Source organism: Rutilus rutilus (genome assembly GCF_951802725.1).
Source record: "Rutilus rutilus genome assembly, chromosome: 4".
NCBI classification, from domain to species: Eukaryota; Metazoa; Chordata; class Actinopteri; order Cypriniformes; family Leuciscidae; genus Rutilus; species Rutilus rutilus.
In genome coordinates this window covers 5812779-5832919 of record NC_140212.1, presented here as the reverse complement: position 1 = coordinate 5832919, position 20141 = coordinate 5812779, and positions in this window count along the sequence as shown.

Below are 20141 nucleotides of genomic sequence, written 5' to 3'. Positions count from 1 at the left end.
GAGGAAGAGGAGGAGGATTCCAGATTCCACAAAAATATGACTCGGCATAACTGTTGATAATAATGTAAATGATTGAGCACCAAATCAGCATATTAGAACTTTATAAACAATAAATTGCTTTTTAAAATGTATTAAATTAGATTTTTTTTTTTTTTTACAATATTACTGGTTTTACTATTTTTGATCAAATAATTGCAGCCTATAATAGCAAAACACATTTCTTTCAAAAATCTTACAGACCCCAAACTTTTGAATGTTGCCGTATATTAAAAACTTTTATAACCTACATAAAGAACTATAAGTCAAGAAGTAGAATTTATCATTTGCAAGGTCAAGACGCATTGTCCTATTGCTGGCTTCATTAACATATGAAACACCATCAGCGCAAACGCCTCAGGGGGCATTGATACAGGCAAAGAACAATAGTAGCCATCTTAATGCATGCAGAATACAAATGGCCTAGTTCTTGATATAGATAAGCCTTATTTATCTTTTGTAATTTACAACAGTGTTAAGTCGTTTGCTCATAATGCAGCACAAACGGTCTAAGAATTGTTAAGATGCCAGATTTAGGTTGGGTTGCCAGGTTTAGCCTCTCCCTCCCACTTTTAGCATGGCTTAGGGCGTCTAGGACTCACTCCGTAGGGAGTCATGCGAAACCAGCACACCCCCTCACTCTTTTGTTCTGCGATGGTTCTTTCTCCATGCCAAAAATGACGAAAACTCCCAATTCTGTCATCAGCAAAGTGTCGGAACAGAGCCTCGGGGTGGGAGGTCCCTGCTGAGTTCTTAGCCAATCTGGTGCCCGCTCTTTTCTTACCAGCACGCAGGGCATTTTTTACCATTATACTAATGCTGTTTTGATGATGTCCAAAGTGTCCTGTACCAAAGCCATCTCCACCTCTTGATGTTGGATGCTTGTCCTATCATGTCCTCTTGTTTGAGTCTGTGCCATTACATTTCTTTTAGCTTTACGTTCTCTTTATGTTAGGTGGACCCCAATATGAAACAAAGCAGAATATAATGAAAATGGATAGCTGAATGTTTAAATACTCAACCCACGAGATGAATCCAACAAATTCATTTCACTGCATGCAGACTCAAACTCTGCCTATGAAGTCAGGGTTCATTCCTCTTCTCAAACTTTGTTTTCACTGACTCACTGTCTCTTTATAATGTTTTTGGCAATGGATGTAAAGTAGGAGACAATTTGGCTCTCTCTTCAAAGTCTCTGAAAATTATGAATATATGGACTATTCAAAATACGATCCTTTTGCAGCTCTGGGGTCCTTCAACTACTTACTGACAATATGAATTGTTCATAATTAATTCATCATATTCTGTGCCCTGGTTTGCTAAGTCGTGTGCTTCATGGTTACAGAGCAACCAATGACATCATGCGTGTGGGACAAGGTCATAATAATGATTAGTTAGTTCGACATCTTACAACATTGATTATATAATTCAATACCTGTGTTAAAAACACCTTGAAAACTGATGCCACTGCATTATTTACTTTCTAAAAGTGTATCTGTCTCTCTAAAGTGCAGGTAAATGGACTTTCTCTCCATCTCATTTCATGTAGCACAACCAAAACTTCATAGATAAATTCATTCTCAACATCTGGAAGGGCTCTGCAATATGCACAAATAGTGCCGTGAGTGATAATTCTTCTCAAACATATGCACAAATAATTAACTTGATCCAACTTCTATCGCTCACGAAACAGCAGTGGCCAATGTCATTTAATTACAGCTCTCTGATGTTATGAAAATGAACACATGGCTCCTGTTGAAGATTCCACTAAGGTTTATGCTTTCTAGTCATAAAGGAGAAAATCTGGTCCTATCAATTGATCTACTCTTTAGATTAAGATAATCGTTGTGAGCTTTGAGGCTTGATTGGTCGGACAAATTTAGACATGTTGCTGTAGTATTTCAGACAAAAACATTTGGTTACACTTTACTTCAGTAGTCCACTTTTCTACTAACTATAAGTAATTTTGCAACTACATGTCAACTAACAGTCATTAGACTAACACAAAGTCATTAGAGTATTAGGTGTTTGAGTTCAGGTTAGTAGAATAAGTTGACATGTACAGTACCAGTCAAAAGTTTGGAAACACTACTATTTTTAATGCTTTTGAAAGAAGTCTCTTATGCTCATCAAGCCTGCAGTTAAAAAAAAACAAAAAAACAGTAATATTATGAAATATTATTACAATTTAAAATAATGGTTCTCTTTTTTAATATACTTTAAAATGTAATTTATTTTTGTGATGCAAAGCTGAATTTTCATCAGCAAGTACTCCAGTCTTTGGTGTCTTATGATCCTTCAGAAATCATTCTAATATGCTGATTTATGATCAATGTTGGAAACAGTTGTGCTGCTTAATATTTTTTTTTATAACCTGAGATACTTTTTTCAGGATTATTTGATGAATAAAAAGTTAAAAAGAACTGTATTTATTTAGAATAGAAATCTTTTGTAACAATATACACTACCGTTCAAAAGTTTGGGAACAATAACTATTTTTTTTTTAAGAAATTAGTACTTTAATTCAACAAGAATGCGTTAAATTGATAAAAGGTGATGGTAACGATTTATATTGTTAGAAATGTTTTTATTTTGAATAAATGCTGTTTTTATGAATAAATGCTGTTAACGTTTTACTCATCAATGAATCCTGAAAAAAGTATTCCAAAAAAAAATATTAAGCAGCACAACTGTTTCCAACATTGATCATAAATCATCATATTAGAATGATTTCTGAAGGATCATAAGACACCAAAGACTGGAGTACTTGCTGATGAAAATTCAGCTTTGCATCACAAAAATAAATTACATTTTAAAGTATATTAAAAAAGAGAACCATTATTTTAAATTGTAATAATATTTCATAATATTACTGTTTTTTTTTTTTGTTTTTTTTTTTTTAACTGCAGGCTTGATGAGCATAAGAGACTTCTTGCAAAAGCATTAAAAATAGTAGTGTTTCCAAACTTTTGACTGGTACTGTACTTGCAAAGTTACTTATGATCAGTAGAATGTCTGTTGGAGGACCATCACAATAAAGAGTTAGCAGATATTAAGCAGACAGTCTACTAATACTCTAATGAGAGTTAGTCGACATGTAGTTGCAAAGTTACTTATAGTTAGTAAAATGTCTAAAGTGGACCATCGAAATAAAGTGTTAAACTTAAACTTTTTTGTATGTTGCACTTAAAATCCGCTTGAAGATTTAATGTACATGATGCATCTGGTGATGATCAATAATGGCATCAACTCTGCAGCATGATGTCATGATTATGATGTAATAAATATAGAGTCAGAGACTCTAAATAGCAATGAAAGGACGGTTATAGAGTCATTTGCAGATTCACATATTGTGAGCGCTACTACAGGCGTGCTGATGACAGAATATGAAGGCAAGCAGCAGACAGACCTTGGACATGTCAAGCCATCTGTTCTGAGATTTTGAAATGAGATATTGATGTAACAGGTTTGATGCGTGCTCAGGGAAAACTTATTGAATCAAATCTGAATGAGTATTTGACATTTACACTTGGTTCTCACACTTATTCTCTGTTGCTCTTCTAAACACGTACGCACACGTATATTTTAGATGCAATATATATTCCTTCCATGCCATAGGATTGGCCGACGCTATTGATTTGTTGAGTTGTTGGGGCTGGTGCCAGGTTTGAATTCCAGCAGGTGCTGCGCATTGGTTTCCTTGGCGACAAACTTCAAACTGTCTTACGAGTCTTGTTCGGATTCTCTGTCCGTGAAGTGGAAAGCAGTGAAGACGGTCTGCCAAAACTCATCACATCCTCCAACATGTAATCCATCATCAGATTAGCATGTAGAGAGATTGACAAAATGCATGACTCTAAACCTGTTTGTGTGTGCGTGTGCGAGTCTTTGTCTTTAATTTGACTCTTCACTTTGAATGAGAGAACTGATCTCCCACCATCACCAGAAACACAGCTTCCAGTTGCACAGATGAACATTAATATGAATATTTGCATGGAAGATGCATTTCTTTGCATATTTTTATAACTCTGCATATCAAAGATATCTCCAGCTCTGTGTCAAGAATGTTACACTAAATTCCATGGTGATTTTAAAAAGCTGATAAGTCCTGTTTTAAAAGATATTATTCATATTATTCAATGTTATTCATTTATGAACTTGGAATGATCCCAAAAATGATAAAATAATTTTTAGCATTTAGATAATTGGTTAACTGATATTGCTTCAGGACCCAGATGTAATACCAAAATTGGCATTTGCTATTGTACAAAAGTAAAGAATCTATTTGTCCTTCCGTCTGTCCATCCATCCATCCATCCATGTTTTGTTTTGGTTTTCAGTGACGAGGGCATGTCAGAACAGACCCGAGTTTCATGTTTGGGTCATGGCCTACCGTTACAGTATTTTTGTTAATCGAAAGCTTAAAAAGCCTTTAATGAATTGCTCCAAGAATTCATGTTTGTAAGTCAGTACTGTAGCCCACGCACAGTAATGCCTACAGTGATTCCTATGAATATATTATCTCTGAATATCTCACATATTACATTTAAAATATAACAAATATTTACTTTGCGTATTGCTGCAATTTGTTTGTTTACAAAGCAAGAGCGGCAAATTTAAGGATGTACTTGTAAAGGGGAGTTCTGTTTGTGTTTGCCGTGTGATTTACTGTTTACTGCTGCCCACTTTACATTTAATTACCTTGCTTCACTTTTCCAATCTGGAAAACAAAAAAACAAGTGCTGTGAACATAGTGAACTTTTTGGCTGGCTTCCTTTTAATAGGGTTTTTAGAGGATACAAATTAAAACGATGTCCTGCTGCTTGCAGGCAGCCTCCAAAGAATATAATTAGCTGGAACATCGAGAAATCAAAATTATTCAGTGTTTCTGTTCTTTTGTTTGCTCTAATGAGATACGAAGAACATGTAAGCTATATTTGTGCAGCGAATAATTTCTCCAATGACTCATGAAGCAAGAAATGGGATGCTTTTCAGGAAGTGTGTGTGCGCTCTCCAGAGAGCCTTGCACATTATAGAGGCAAAACGAGTGCCCTGAATGTTGATATCAGGCTATTCACACCTGCAGATCTGCGGGAGGTTTAGCCACATCTGAATTCCAGTGCACAAGTCCCCCTTCTTTACTGATCCTGCAGTTGACCGTATGTAAATGTGGACTGCATCTGACTGGGTGTTGTGTGTATTATGCAACTCTAACTTTGCACTTAGCTTTTTCTGTGGCAGTAGTATTGATGGTAGCATTGTTGTTGGATTTTTATCAGCATCTCTTTCCAAATGTTGGCAAATGTGCAAAGTAGAAAAGATAGCTGGAAATGAAATCATACATTTGCAGCAGTTTATGCTTCACATTCAAATAAGTGCAAATAGCGTTAAATGCTATTTATATTTAGGTGCAAATAGTGGCAGATACTATTTGCACCTCAGTGTATTGTAGTATATTATAAAACATGCAATGATAACATATTCGGTGCATATGATTATATTTGTTTAAATCATAAATGGGTGCCGCTTTATTCTATATCTCTATAAAGCCCTCCACTACACCAAACCCTAACCGTTAAACACTTGGTGTACTCTCTAAATTCACTTTTGTAGATGGTTTGAACAGCATTTTCTTTCTCAAAGGAATTCACCCAATATTCATCAGTTCCTCACCCTCGAGCTTGATATCCAATGCTTGTTGGAAAAGAGAAGCATGAACATTTTTCGAAATATCTGGTTTTGTTTTTGACGGAAACCATACAGGTTTGGATAGATGGCATTGATAAATGATGGCAAAATGAAAGTTTTAGTTTAAATATCTTTTAGCAGTTTTGCTTTTTATGTATATTTATCTAGATTTAAGGATGTTTAGATATTCCTGATAAAAGTTACGTTTTTCTCCCCAGTGTAGAGATGTCCAGAAGTTTTGCAAATGGCAAAATGCTTACAGGCCAAAAATGTAAACTTTAGAAATCAAAAGTATCCATTAGCCACACATTCCCTTGCGTTTATGATTTCCCAGAGACACAGCCTATAAAAGCTAATAACAGGCATGTCAAAATCCTGACATTTTCTGTGCGGTATTAGAAAATAATTCTGCCAATAAATCCTAACATACACTTTGCTTCACCTGTTTAAAGCTCCTTTCAGATGGTGATTGAGGACAAACCTCTCCAGAGGACTCCATTCACTCCACCCTTCATTTTTGTCACTGAGCTTTTCCATCTTCTTGCCAAGTGACTTCATCAGTAAGTGAAGAAAACTCACTGACACTTATTGGTGAGCATGTAGTTGATGTGAGTACATAAAGGAGATAATGGAGAGATGTTTGACATATGATATAAAACTTAACTAGCCCAACAAGACCAACTCGGTCAACCAGCTTAATCAGAAAAATTGGCTTTGCTGATTTACCAACTTTACCAAACCGGCATGTGACCATATGATTTATATCGACAATAGTGACAATCGAGCTCATATTTGCGACTTTATTTTTCAGAGACACATCTTTGTATCTCACAAAATGATTTTAAATCAAACTGTGTCCTTTATATGTGGCAGTGTTACTTTATTTTGAACGTTTCATGTGAATTTGTGCTGGGACACAAAAGCAATTTGGTGTAAAAACAATTGTGAAAAAGTAAATTTCACAAACAATTACAAAGAAACAGCAAGTAACACATTAAATCAAACAGGAAATTTGCAGTTGTTTGAAGTATTTGTGTAGTGTATATGCTGGTCTTTTCAGTAGAGGAGGAAGTGACATCAAACAAACCCTTTTTTCTTTTAGGAGAAAAATGATGCCAGAAAGAGGCCAACTCCTTAATATCCCTGAGATCTCCTGTGTGGCTCTGATGACCCCTTTGTATCTATATGATGGATAAGGTAAAGCGCTCTGTCTTTAACTCATAACTATGCAGATCTCTCATGCACCACCGTTCTCACACACACACAGACAGAGGCAGGAATATCAGGAATCGAAGCACGTCCCAGCGCCCTGCGCTCTCCTCCCCGGTGTTTGCATGCGGCTCTGTCTGACTCCAGACCTGCTGCCGAGGTTCATTATGATCTTCTGTAACACCAAACCGCTGTTTGATCTGCGGCTCACTAGCTTTATTATTAAGACAAGATACCAGACCCCCCATCCCCCCCCCCCCCTCTCTCTCTCTTTACAGACCATAAAGACAGAAGGAGCACCTGCCCGCTATTGAGCGCCATCTCTGAGAAAGGCAGCGCATGCTTTTTAAACATTTTTGATTATTTCATAAAAGCGAGGGAACATCAATCCGTTGAATAAATATTTGAGGTGCTTTGGAGAAAGGGGTTGTGGATTTCCGTTAGGATTTGTGCTTTTGAGACAGTGAGATTAAAGATTACAGACAAACAGATGTCGTAGATTTATCACTTTAGACTTTTTAGATGCTTTAATTTTCAGTGAAATGGCTTCTAGTCATGTTTTGCGAGAAATTTGACCTCTAAATGTCAGTCATGTAGAAGAAGATGGAAAGTCTCACATTTTTGGTTGTTTTTTTCTTGTTTGTGTGGCACAGAAATTTAATAAGATCTGTCATCATCTCTCTCATCAGATACTCGCGTATACACCTGAGAGTGGAACAATGAAGGTCATTTTGACTTTGTCTTGTAACTTGTTTTGCATTTTACAATTGCACTTTATTCTAACAAATATGACTTTTATCTTATCCCTTAGATTTCTTATGTAACTGTGACTTTATTTCTCACAATTGCAATTTTTTATTTTTTACATTGTGACTTTTTCAATGCCTTTAATTTTTGCAACTTTACAGAATGTTTTAGTTGAGGCTCTATATCTAATAACTTTATATCTAATAAAATGTGATTTACATTTTTATTTCACAATTACCTGTTAAGGCTAAATCTATCGCTCCCATCCAAAGAAATGTAAAGGAGAGTCAAATCATGAGGTAAATTAAGATTATTCTGCATGACTTATTAAAATTCAGGTTTTATTATGACACTAACTTGACTAAGACACACTGAATTGATTAGGTTAAGGAGCGTTCACACAGACAGCAATTAAATTGAAAGTCACTGTTCTTTTGAATGACGGTGGATGTTATACTAAACCATATCTGTATCCGGTTATATATCAGGTGATGCCAGCTCTGATTGATAATGAATGACTTTCAGTTTCCTGGCCCATTACTTCACAAACATTCTCCTTGTGACGCACACACTCAAAAGGTGCATTAGAGTACGAGTTCAACTGTCCAATAGAGGTTCATGAGGAAAAATGAAGTTTGTTTAACTAGATTGTGTGCCTTCCACATACACTCCAGCCATCAAAGGTCCACGGTGTTCTCCACACATCACTGCGGGATGCGACACAAGACTCCATAAACCACATAACAAATTCACCCGCAGACGTCTCCGTTCAGCAAGCGTGAATTCATATTTCAGCTTCTAATCAGCATTTAACTCCTCTAATTCTCCTCAGTTAGTCTCTCCTCCGATAATGCGCCGATGTGTACATATGGACGGTGTGCATATGAGTGCATGTTTGTGTTGCGCTACAGCCCACCTGGGATTTCACATCAGGGTTGAAGAGTCAGCGCGCTGCAGTAAAGGCAATGACCCAATTAACAACAAAGTCACATCACCGGGTGGCCAAACAAGCTGCTTCAGTGAGGAACAAAAGGAGGAGGAGAGCCGTCCCACTTCCGTTTGAGGGGGGATAAAACACCGTCCGTGCGCGTTTCCATGGTGAACACCCCCACACGCCGTGCGTTTTGCGTGTGCTACCTTTGCAGGCATTAGTCATAATTAACAAGGCTACTCGAGAGATTATTTTCTGGGCAAACATTTTAATTAAAATTGTTCCCTCTGTTGCGCGCATGCCATCTCTTCACTTAGTGCCAATTTCCACCCCTCTGTCCTCTAAAAGCAGGGACCGCGGCGAGGGGGGCCCCCAGATGGTGGCTAACAGCGGGGACAGGGTGATCGAGTGGGGTAAAAGAAGAGAAATGAATAAACAGTGTGTTTGTTCTAATGAGATTCTCTCCTGGCCCAAACAATCAACTCGATTGCCCTCGGACAATAGCGGTCTGCCCCCTCCCTGGATAATGTTTGCGCAGTTGGAGTTGGAGTGAGCACCTGAAGGCATTGTGCTCGGATTTTAAAACAACTTGTTGTTGTTTAGGAAAAGGAAAGACAGAATAAAGAAAAAGAATTTGATGACATTTAAGGGGATAAATACTTGGGGGGAAAAACAAGCCTGTTTAAGATTGCACATGCACAAACAGACAATTATGATGGTTTAAACTTCATTCGCAACCTGTTTTATTACATAAACTGACATTTCTGGTGAAAACAGAATATTCAGTGTTTTACTCGTTAGGAATTGATCGGATTGTGAATATTGGTCTCTGTATGACAGGTGGTTGTAGGGGGGAAGGGATGAAAAATAAAAACTATTTGTGATGTTAGACAAAAATAATTGCTCATAATGAGACCAGAAGTGTTTAAATAGGATCAATTTTGGGTAAAATGTCCCTTTTACCCACCAATATCCGAAATCCTTTTCCTTGTGGGAACATTCGTTGGTCCCCATGAGGAAAACGGCTTATAAATCATACTAAGTGATGTTTTTTGAACATTTTTAAATTCTGTGATGGGTAGGTTTGTGTGTGTGTGTGTGTGTGTGTGTGTGTGTTTTAGTCTGTGTCTGGGTGAAGACATTATCTGACTTCCCATCTTGGACTCTTTCCTCTCTGATAGTCATGTTCAGGTTCATCTCGCTGCATTATATCAACCGTCACTCAAGCAAAAGCTCTGCCTTCTTTCTGCTCTTATCGCTGACATATCTTTTTATTTCACTGCTGCTTTTCACTGCATAACCTCCCACTGTCTCAAATTTACTTCAGTCTGAAGTCTGAGACACTTTCATTGTAATTGCACAGGAAAGAATGACCAGTACATCATTCAAAATGTCTCCTTTTGTCTTCCACAGAAGGGTTTGGAATAACATGAGTGTGAGTAAATGATGACAGAATTGCCATTTTTGTGTAAACCATCCCTTAAGCAACTAATTATCGACTATATAATGCAATCACAAGCACTGTTATAACTTTAACATACTTTTCTGTAGCTCTTACACAATATGTTGTTTTGCAGTAAATCTCAGTATTTGAGCTAAAAGATTTCAAAATGTGATTGGCACAGTATCATTTTTACAAGTCGGATAGGGTGTGAAGCTGGCTGCCCGGGTTTACTGTATGTGTGCTAAATGCAGACTAATAAGGGACCTGGCTGAGTGAAAGCTGAAAGCAATTAGACGCTGTAGAAATGAACCTGTCACTGCGTATGCCCATGAGTCTCATCAAAATCCTGATGAGGAAATTTGACTGCCAGGCACAAAGTTTAGAGGGAAAAGTCCTTGATGGAAAGGAGGGTTTTTCTGTCACTTCCCATTTTCTGTCATAATCACCCTGGTGCCTGATCTCTGATTGGTTACAATCCAGATGAGATCGAGTCCTAATGCCTAGACCCGCAGAACCGAAATGTAAGAGCTGTTGGATTCATTAGCCTAAATCCTCACATCTCTTTCTCTTTCTGCCGCTGTTCTCGTTAAACAGCGATTCCTGATTCTCCTCAGCAGCTCGAGCTGAAGGACGTGTCCATATTTGTTGTAGGTGAGCAGGAAGAGAGCCCCGGTCACTGCCTTTAGGTTAGCTTCAATCTGCAAAGTTAAAAAGCCAAATGGGTGGGAGCTTGTGAAACTGCCTCGGGCCTGCTGAACTTCTGCACCCTTACCATCCCTTTCATCTCACAAATATATGCTGCAATTGATGTGTACGCCTTGATCTTACTGCGTGGAGTCTGCTCCCTAAAGCGTGGACGAGCCGGGATAATCACAGTCATCAGTACAACTCTATCAGAGAAATACTTGCTAGGGTGGAGGGGGATACAGGGAAGATACGCAGGTGGTAAACTGAATGTTTTTGAAAGAGTTGTTTAGATGTGTTTTCTAGTGATTGTGCCAGCAGTAATTAATCTAAAAGATCATCTAAAGGAGATGAGCATTATAAGTGACTATATATATATATACAGACGCACAGATTTTTGTTATTTTAAAAGATCTTATTGGTGTCCAAAAAGATCTTATTTTTTGCACCATTACCTTTTTACATGATACCTGTAGTAGTACAGAGGCTTTCAAACATTATGATGCAAGGACTCCCAAATATCATGATCCTCTGTGACCAAAATATGTATTTTGCTGCTTAAATTATGTTTTTAATATGTGTTAAAAAGGATTATATTAAACATTTGTAGTTAACATCTTAAGTTGTCCCTGTTACATATTTCTCAGGCTCATCTGCATTAATCCAGAAACATTTGAACACATCTTTTTCTATACTTTTTTACCTTTCGTCCACACTGAGATGGTGTCTTTGTCCTGCAATTTGTAGACGCTCTCCAAGCAAATACATTTGAAAATGCAGTTTTTGCATTGTAGTGTGGGAAATGAAAACGGCTATTTGAAAACTATGACGCATGTTTGTAGTCATGTGATGTGACACATATTGTACATGTTGCTTAACATACATGTTACTTTGTACAATCTTCATATTACATTCCTACAAAGATGACAGAAAATGTACTCTCAGTTGCTGTCCTGCGGCAAAACATGAGGGCAATTGCGTTTTAAAGGGGTCATATAATGGTACATGCACTTTTACAAGTTGATTGTACTGAAATGTGTGTTGGCAGTGCCTGTACACAACCATCATAAAATGATAAAAATCCATCCAGTGTTTTTTTTAATCTTCTTATATATTTTCCCCCATCTCAAATCAAGCCGTTCGATTTTGTGATGTCACAAAATCGACGCCCCTCCCACGATTGTTGATTGACAGCAGCGTTTCAACACAGACCCGCCCTCGCTCGTGAGCGAGCTGTCAATCATATTCCGCGCGGACCGGCGCGGTCATTGTTGATACGCTGGAGCACTGTCTATGAGCAGAATAGCGTCTAAGCGATTGTGGTGTTCTGTTCTTGGGTGTAATAAGGAACACAGCAGTCATTTTGATGTTCCTAAATCCGAACCGCTGAAGACGCAGTGGCTGAGTTTTGTTTTCGAAGGGAATATTCCCCACGATCAACGTCAATGCTTTCATGTTTGCGCGAATCATTTCACACACCAGACTGCTTTACAAACGAGGTCAGTATAAAGCTGGTTTTGCTAAGAAGCTGCTCCTGAAAAAAGGATCGGCACCAACTATTCCTGTTCCTGCTGCACCTCCAGAATAACTGAAGTGAGTGTAACATTTTATTAACCTTTATATTAATATTTATATTAATCTTTGCAAATCACTTGCTGCACGCTTCACGATGAATGCGGCTGTTTACACTCAGGGTACATTACGGCATGTTTTCTATGTACGATGTTCTCAATATAATTCATAATCCCACGTTTATAATGCAACGCGTTATGGTTATTGTGTTATTGTGTTACAAACAGAACAGAGGGGCGGGGTGAGCAAAGCTCATTATCATTTAAAGACACATGCACTTAAACGGCGTGCTGAAAACAGAGCAGGTAAAATGAGTGTTTTCTTACAATACTAATGAGAATTTTTAATTAAAGTATATTACAAACTAAAGAATCACATTAGCTTGTACAAAAATGGCATTATATGACCCCTTTAAACCAGACATGGAGTGCCGATTGACCAGATATTTTGCTAAAAAAGAGATTGTGCTAGAAGAATAGCATCTGGTCTCTAGTCTGGTTTCTCTGTATCATGTCAGTGAGCTTTTATGTTTTACACATGTGCAGTAAGATCATTTAAGCATCTTCCGACGTTTCAGAAACTTTTGAGATACGCTCAAAAATGCTAGTGTGGACAGAGAACGTTTTGAAATGAAAACGTCATTTTCAGATGTATCCAGATCAGTGTAGAGGTACTGTAGCCTCAGAGTTTTTCTGTAGCCCTCCAGAGGTCACCAGTTTGAAAACCCCAACTCTAGTGAATGGTTCTAAAACAGGTAAATAATGTGACGCTAACCATTCATTCTTAGTGAATTCCCTCAGATAATGACTGTGCGATAGTACTTTTCTGCTGCAGGGATGTGCATTAGCTAGGCACCTGCAGTTGGACTGCGAAACCTGGCAGATTTATAGCAGAGGGAAAGGAGTCAGTCATAATGCCTCGTGCAAATGGACCTCCCTCATCATCCCTCAGGTCCTGGCACGAGAACGGAAAGAGGAACAGCTACTATATATACCCCACTGACTCCTGGGTAATCACATCCTGCTGTCGCCCAAAGAACTTCTGCTTTAATTGAACTCTTATTAGGTCCGCTGCCAAATCAAGCTCTGAAAACGAGAGTCTCCTCCCAGATGTGCTTTCAGCTGCCACTAGCCACCCAAACTCCTGGTTAGCGGCTCAGAGGAGACTAAATGAGGGCTCGTTCGTTCTCAGATCGCGCGCTCGAATGACAGCGTCATCACTCGGTTTCACCTCTGCGCAGACATTGCCCGAGGAAGATCATCTCTTTTATCGTCTTGTCCGTTTCACTATGTCTTTTTGAATACACATTTCTGTAATTAGTAGCATAGCAACATGGAAAGGGGTGAAAACTTTTCATATCCTACAAGCAGGACAATTACAGCTGCATTAACTTAGCTTTACAATTCAGTCTGTGGTGAGGAAACATTGGCAGTTGGTTTAGAAAAAAAGATCAAATGAAGGGGAATTTATTATATATATATATATTAGTTCACGAGGCTTAAACTTCCTGAATTAGGAGCTAATTAGAAGTGTGTTAAAATCACAAAGGAGAAAGGAACGGATATCTTGAACAATTAATGAGCTGAAAGATAGAGACCTCATCTCATTTCTATTCATCTATCTTATTTTATCCCCTTGTCGTTCCCGTTGCATGTGTTCCCTTTAGCTTTCTCCCTCTCTCTTGTTCTCTCTCGGCAGAGCCAGCTTTCCATTAGGCGTTTGTCCGCTGACTGGCTTTATTTTGAGCTTGGCGTCCTGCCATACTTACAGCATGTGTGTGTGCGCGCGCGTGTGTGTGTGAATGGCTAGAGGACCACCAGACCTCAAAACATTTTCATGAGTTTTATCGCCAGTGTCACCATGTGCCAATTAGACGTCCATAATTAAACAGGAACAAGGGTACAGGGCATCTGTGACAAAATGTGTGTATTTGCAGCTTATGCAACCTCTAATAGATCTTTCCTTGTCTTTTCTCTTCTAAAAAACAAAATTTGTTTTTGTCTACGAGCATCAAAGACACAAAAGAAAAGACTTGTTGTGTTGTCTGTTAACACCGAGTCCCACAATGCAACAGAGAGCTGAAGAGAACCTACATAACCTCTACTGTCACAATAAATTATACAGGCAATGATGCTCGGCTGATCAGTCTGTTTGTTGTGTTATGTTTTATGTTAAGTGTTATGTTTTGTTACGTTTTATGTCGGCTAATCGGTCTGCTTGTTGAAGTGTTTGTTATGTTATATGTTGTTATATGTTATGTTATGTTTTATGTTATTTTTTATAGTATGTTATGTTTTATGTAGGGCTGTCAAATGATTAATCGCGATTAATCGCATCCAAAATAAAAGTTTGTGTTCACATAATATATGTGTGTGTGCTGTGCATAATTATTTTGTATATATAAATACACACACATGCATGTAAATATTTAAGAAAAATGTGTTATTTATATATAAAATATGTATATTTATTTATAATACAAATTATATATAATATATATACATTATATTTAAGCAAATATTTCTTAAATATATACATGCATGTATACAAAATAATTATGCACAGCACACACACATATATTATGTGAACACAAACTTTTATTTTGGATGCGATTAATCGTGATTAATCATTTCACAGCCCTAGTTTTATGTTATGTTATGTTGTGTATTATGTGCTGTTTTGTTATGTGTTATGTTGTTTTATGACGGTTGATCGGTCAGTTAGTTAAAGTGTTTGTATATGTTGTGTCATGTTTTATGTGATGTTGCTATGATATATGTTATGTTATTATTAACTTATGTTATCTTGTTATTTTTTGTCTTATGATGTTATTATATATATTTTGTCTTAAGATGTTATGCTTTATCTTATATGTTTTATGTTATGAATTGAAGTCAGCGTTCTTTTAAGCATATTGCCACTTGTACTCTTTTTGTAGGCTTTTTACACTATGCATAACCCTAACCTTGTGTCTTTTTTAACCAATATGAAGCAATATTTCACACTTGCCCATGGGAAAATATGAAAAGTTTGAAACCTAAACATAGATGTAAGTCAGGGTTAAAATGACCATGACCATGAAACTGCGTTCACAACCAATTTTACTTCAAAATTTCCTGAGTGAAACAGGATATTTAGTGAGAGCGTGGGAAAAGGGGCGGGGCTTGATGGTGACTCTTGATTTGATTGGATAGTGAAAAGTCTTGATATGAAAGGGAGATGTGAAAAAATAAGTTGTTAAAAGATGTTTTAAAAAAGGACTTTGAGACATCAGATGAAAAGAAAACTCGTATCAGAAGCATTTTAAACAAAAAGCTCTTCACCTTAAAACCAAGAGTGTGTGTTCAGAAAGTAAATATAGTAACTTGTGTTAAAGTTTTTCAACCTTCATAATATATTTCCAAGACCCTTGTGATGGTACATCGACTTACAATAGGTTGAATGACACGTCTGCCATAGCCTGATGGGGTCTGTATCGCTTTTACTGGCACTACAGAACTTCGGGGTTTGGGTAACCCGAGCACAAAAAGAACTACAAAATTCGACTGCTTTACGGCATACCTCACTTCCCCCACCACCCCCCACCCCCCATTTCCTCAAATTCGGACGTGAGAGCCCAACTAGCGTTTGTTTGCCGGCTGGTATAGCGTGTGTATGTTGTTGTCATGGCCGAAGCAGCAACGAAACCGAAGGCAAAGGTTTTGTCGGAGGAGACTAGGAAGAGAAAAAGGGAGAGTGACAAAATCAAAGGCCGGACGAGGATCAATATTGATCCAGCGTTCGCTGGCTGGCGTGAGCTAAAGGAGGAGGAGCGGTGCCCGACCGATGCTGACTTGGCCGTCATGCTGTTGGACTATTAAGTATATTGCTTGCATACTATCTCTAGTTTTTCGAATTTGTTGTCTGCCTGGCTATGTTACGGAAGCTATCTGGTCCTCCATTTATCTTCATGAATCAAGTAATGCTAGTAGAGGAGCGAATTATCAATCTGGTAGCTAGTAAATGCTAACATGCTAGTTTTCTATGAAAAAAATAAAACCCTTGAAATTATATTCATATGACATGCTGAAATATATGCCACTGTACCTGGGATGAAGACATTTCACACGCAACGCAGGCAGTCTGCCCAAGACGTGAGAACTCCTTCTGCAGAGTTCGGGGGTATCGGCTTGTCAACAAATGCACGTGTATCCCCTGGTGTAACCATGACAGATTTTACGACAGTAGTAGAAGACAATACTGTTTCCCAACTGTAGGGGGACCCCGAGAGCAAAACTTACACGGTGTTGCTTTAAAAGCCCATATGAGGTGGGAAATCAGAAAATGAAAAAGAGGGGACTAAAGTGAGTGTTTGACACAATATTGGTATCAAGCAACTATAATGTGCTGTGCTGACATCACTCTGTCTCTGAGGTGGAGGACTGCAGTCCTATTAGAATATTGATAACTGACGCCAGCATGGAGGAGGAAGCATCTGTGACAAAGTGCTTTATCACTTGAGAGTGTGTATGTGTTTAAGCACATCAGTCATTAGCCTGAACAGCTGTTCTGAGCATCACACCACTGCTTCTAACAATAATCACCACATATACTGGAAAGCAGGGCTTGATATTAACACCCGTCAGCCTGAGCCCATCAAATGCGGGTGATTTCAGCAGTGGCGTGTCACACAGTCACTCCTACTAGCCACTTTGGCGTGTTGAATTTTATATATAAAATATATACATTTTTCAATTGTAGTCTTTTAAAAAGTCATCGGAAACAATAAACTAAGTGCAATGAACTGTTGTCAAAAATATCTGATATGCTTCCAATACAGATTTTCTGCAGAATAGATGCATGATTTCAGCTGCGCTTTCTCTCTCTCTCATCTCTCCGACAGCAAGTTGACATATACAAACACACCTCTTCCAAATGAAACGCACTTGTTTCATTTGGTCTGGATGAATATTATTGGTGTTACAGGGCATGAATTTCGGCGTGGGATTTCACGTATTGCGCATAATTTTAGTCATTTTAGTCACATAAAGCCGCCTCTCTGTATTAAATTGAGTTCTTTTTCGCTGCTTATTGTGTTTAAACAGTCAAATACACAAAATAATGTCAAAAGGCCAGTCTTGGCGAGTATTCACGTAAACACAGTCAGTTTTATTTTAAGTGAACGTATACAGTTGAGAAAGAAAATGCACAACAGTATTGAATCCGTGTGTCAGGTCTTAAAGTGACAGCAGCCTAATAGACCTGCTGCCAAATGATGAGATAATATTAAAAATATCTATATTGCAGTTTTTCCACATGGAATCAATGTCAAAACTGTGGCCAGTGAAAATGGTAACTTTGGAAAACCATACAGATCTGTTGTTGTTTGAATTCTTTGGGATTTTTGGTAGATCGCAAAGCTTACTTTGTGCACATTGACTTTGGAGATTTAAAAAAAGACTATAATATAATGTAATATAATATAATTTAATTTAATTTGTAATAAAATGTAATAAAATAAAATTGTATTTTATAGTATGATTTTGATATATACATTTTTTTATATAACTATAGCTTTATATAAATACAATGGAAATCTACTGAATGTCTTGTAAACATGTATAAATGCAAATGTCTGTTTTATTGCTCATTCTGCAAATGTGATGGTGGTGGAGAGGAAGGTGGTGTTACAGATACACAAACTCTGAAAAGAGGGAGGAGGCTGTTTGGAAAGAAACGAAAAAGAACAAAGAAAGAGAATGAGCAAGGGGTTCAAAGAGGGATTGGGAAAAAAGAATGCAAAATGGATAAACAGAGACAGAACGAGTGGAAGGTGGTAAAAGGGAGAATGAAAGAGTGTCTCTGTAGGTCTAATTTGCCTACTTTGATTTAATTTAGTAAATTTCTCAATTTCATTATGCGGCGAACAAACAACCTACTTAATATCGGGAACATGAACAAAGAAAAACAAAGTAGGAATGCATTATTTTAAACCACCTACGCTTCCTGGCTCACTCTGCCTGATGCAGATTAATGCATTTAGCCCTTGAATAAAAATAACCGAGACACAAAAATGCTATTTGATAATCGAGTCACGCTCTTTTTTTTATTCTAAATTAATTCGTAATTTGCAGGAAATGATTTTACCAACTGTACAATTGAACTTGTTCCATGGAGATTAAACGGTGTGGTTCAAAGTGAGGTTGTATTGTCACATAATTATATGTTTATAAACTGTTTATAAACAGGTCAGAGGTCAACCTATTTGACTAGTAGCAGCCAGTCAGTATGAAGTAAAGATTATCTCCAATGTCTTTTTTGAATTTGATATTGATCATAAAACGGTGGAGCTGCAGTTTTTTCTCATTAAATGTTTTGAATAGGACTTTTGATCAGTAATAAGACATGAGATGAAGACTCCAGCCATGACACTAGCCTAAAAAAACGTCTCCTCATGGGGGCTGACATGATCATGTGACCATCTAAATATATTTTATCTCAATAACCCCTTTATTATTGGACACTTTCGCACACAGAATAAATGAGTCACTGCTGACTGCAAATAGCACTTTTCTGCAATGTTGTTTGTCTTTTTCCTGATGCTGCATCCACTTCACTAGATGTCTAAGATGACTCAGTGCACATTTAACTTCCTAACTGACTTCTTTTTTAAAAGCATGTCTTGATTTAAAGCTGTGTATATTGTGCGATCCTAGAGCGGAAGTAAAAAGTAGGAAGTTTGGCCTCACATGGGAATTCTTGTTTTTGCAGGGTTGCTCCAGGGACGGGGACTTTCAACCTCAAAACACACACGCTGCACAGTAAGCAAAGCATGCCACACGCAAGCAGACACCTATTTCAGTCACGCATAATCAAAGCACAGTCTCCTATGAAGCGCTCTACATCCTGAAAATGCTCTAATCCACCGCACAAAGTCCCTGAAGAGTCAGTCAGAGTGGGTCCTATAATAGAGCGCATAGTTTTTCATTAACACGTATCTACTGCGTGTGTGTGTGTGTGTGTGGCTAATGGAGCCCGGGCTGGGCTCTTAACACTAGCGCATTCACAGAGGACTTCGGCAGATGGCAGTTCTGGCACTGACTGAAGCCTCTCTTCCATTCAGTGATGCACCAGGACTGACAAGACAATGCATTAACACTCATTTTACTCTAGTATGATGCTTCTCTACTGGGTTTGCTTCGGGACCCAGATTGGACATCAAGTGACAAGCCAAAATGGGTCTAAAATTATCATACAAAAGTAAACAAAATCATCCTTAAATAACACATTTGAATGTTTTAATATTGCACAAACTGCGCAAACCATGTTTGTTCTTGGTGCAAGTGAACCTGTATTGTATTTTGGGTCATATTTTCATGCATCCTGTCTATATTGGCATGGGTCAACTTGCATTTAAGGTTTACATTTCTGCAATTCATGCATTCCCTGGGAATCGAACCCATGAATTTGGCGTAGCAACTCTATTGTTTAACTCCACTGTTTACAGGAATGATTTGTGCCAAACTACTTGCACAACCTCAACAACAAAAGATTTACATTTATGCATTTGCCATACATTTTTTATTAGCTTTATCAGTTCATGCATTTCCTGGGAATCGAGCCCATGACTTTGACGTTGTTAGCTTTACTGTTGGAACTACAGGAATAATTTGTGCCAAACTACTTGCTACTCTATGACCTCAACAACAAAACATTTACATTTATGCATTTGGCGTACGTTTTTATCAATTCATGCATTCCCAGGGAATCAAACCTATGACCCTGTCGGTGTTAGCTCTACTGTTTGAGCTACTGAAATCATTTGTGCAAAAACTACTTGAAGGACATTTG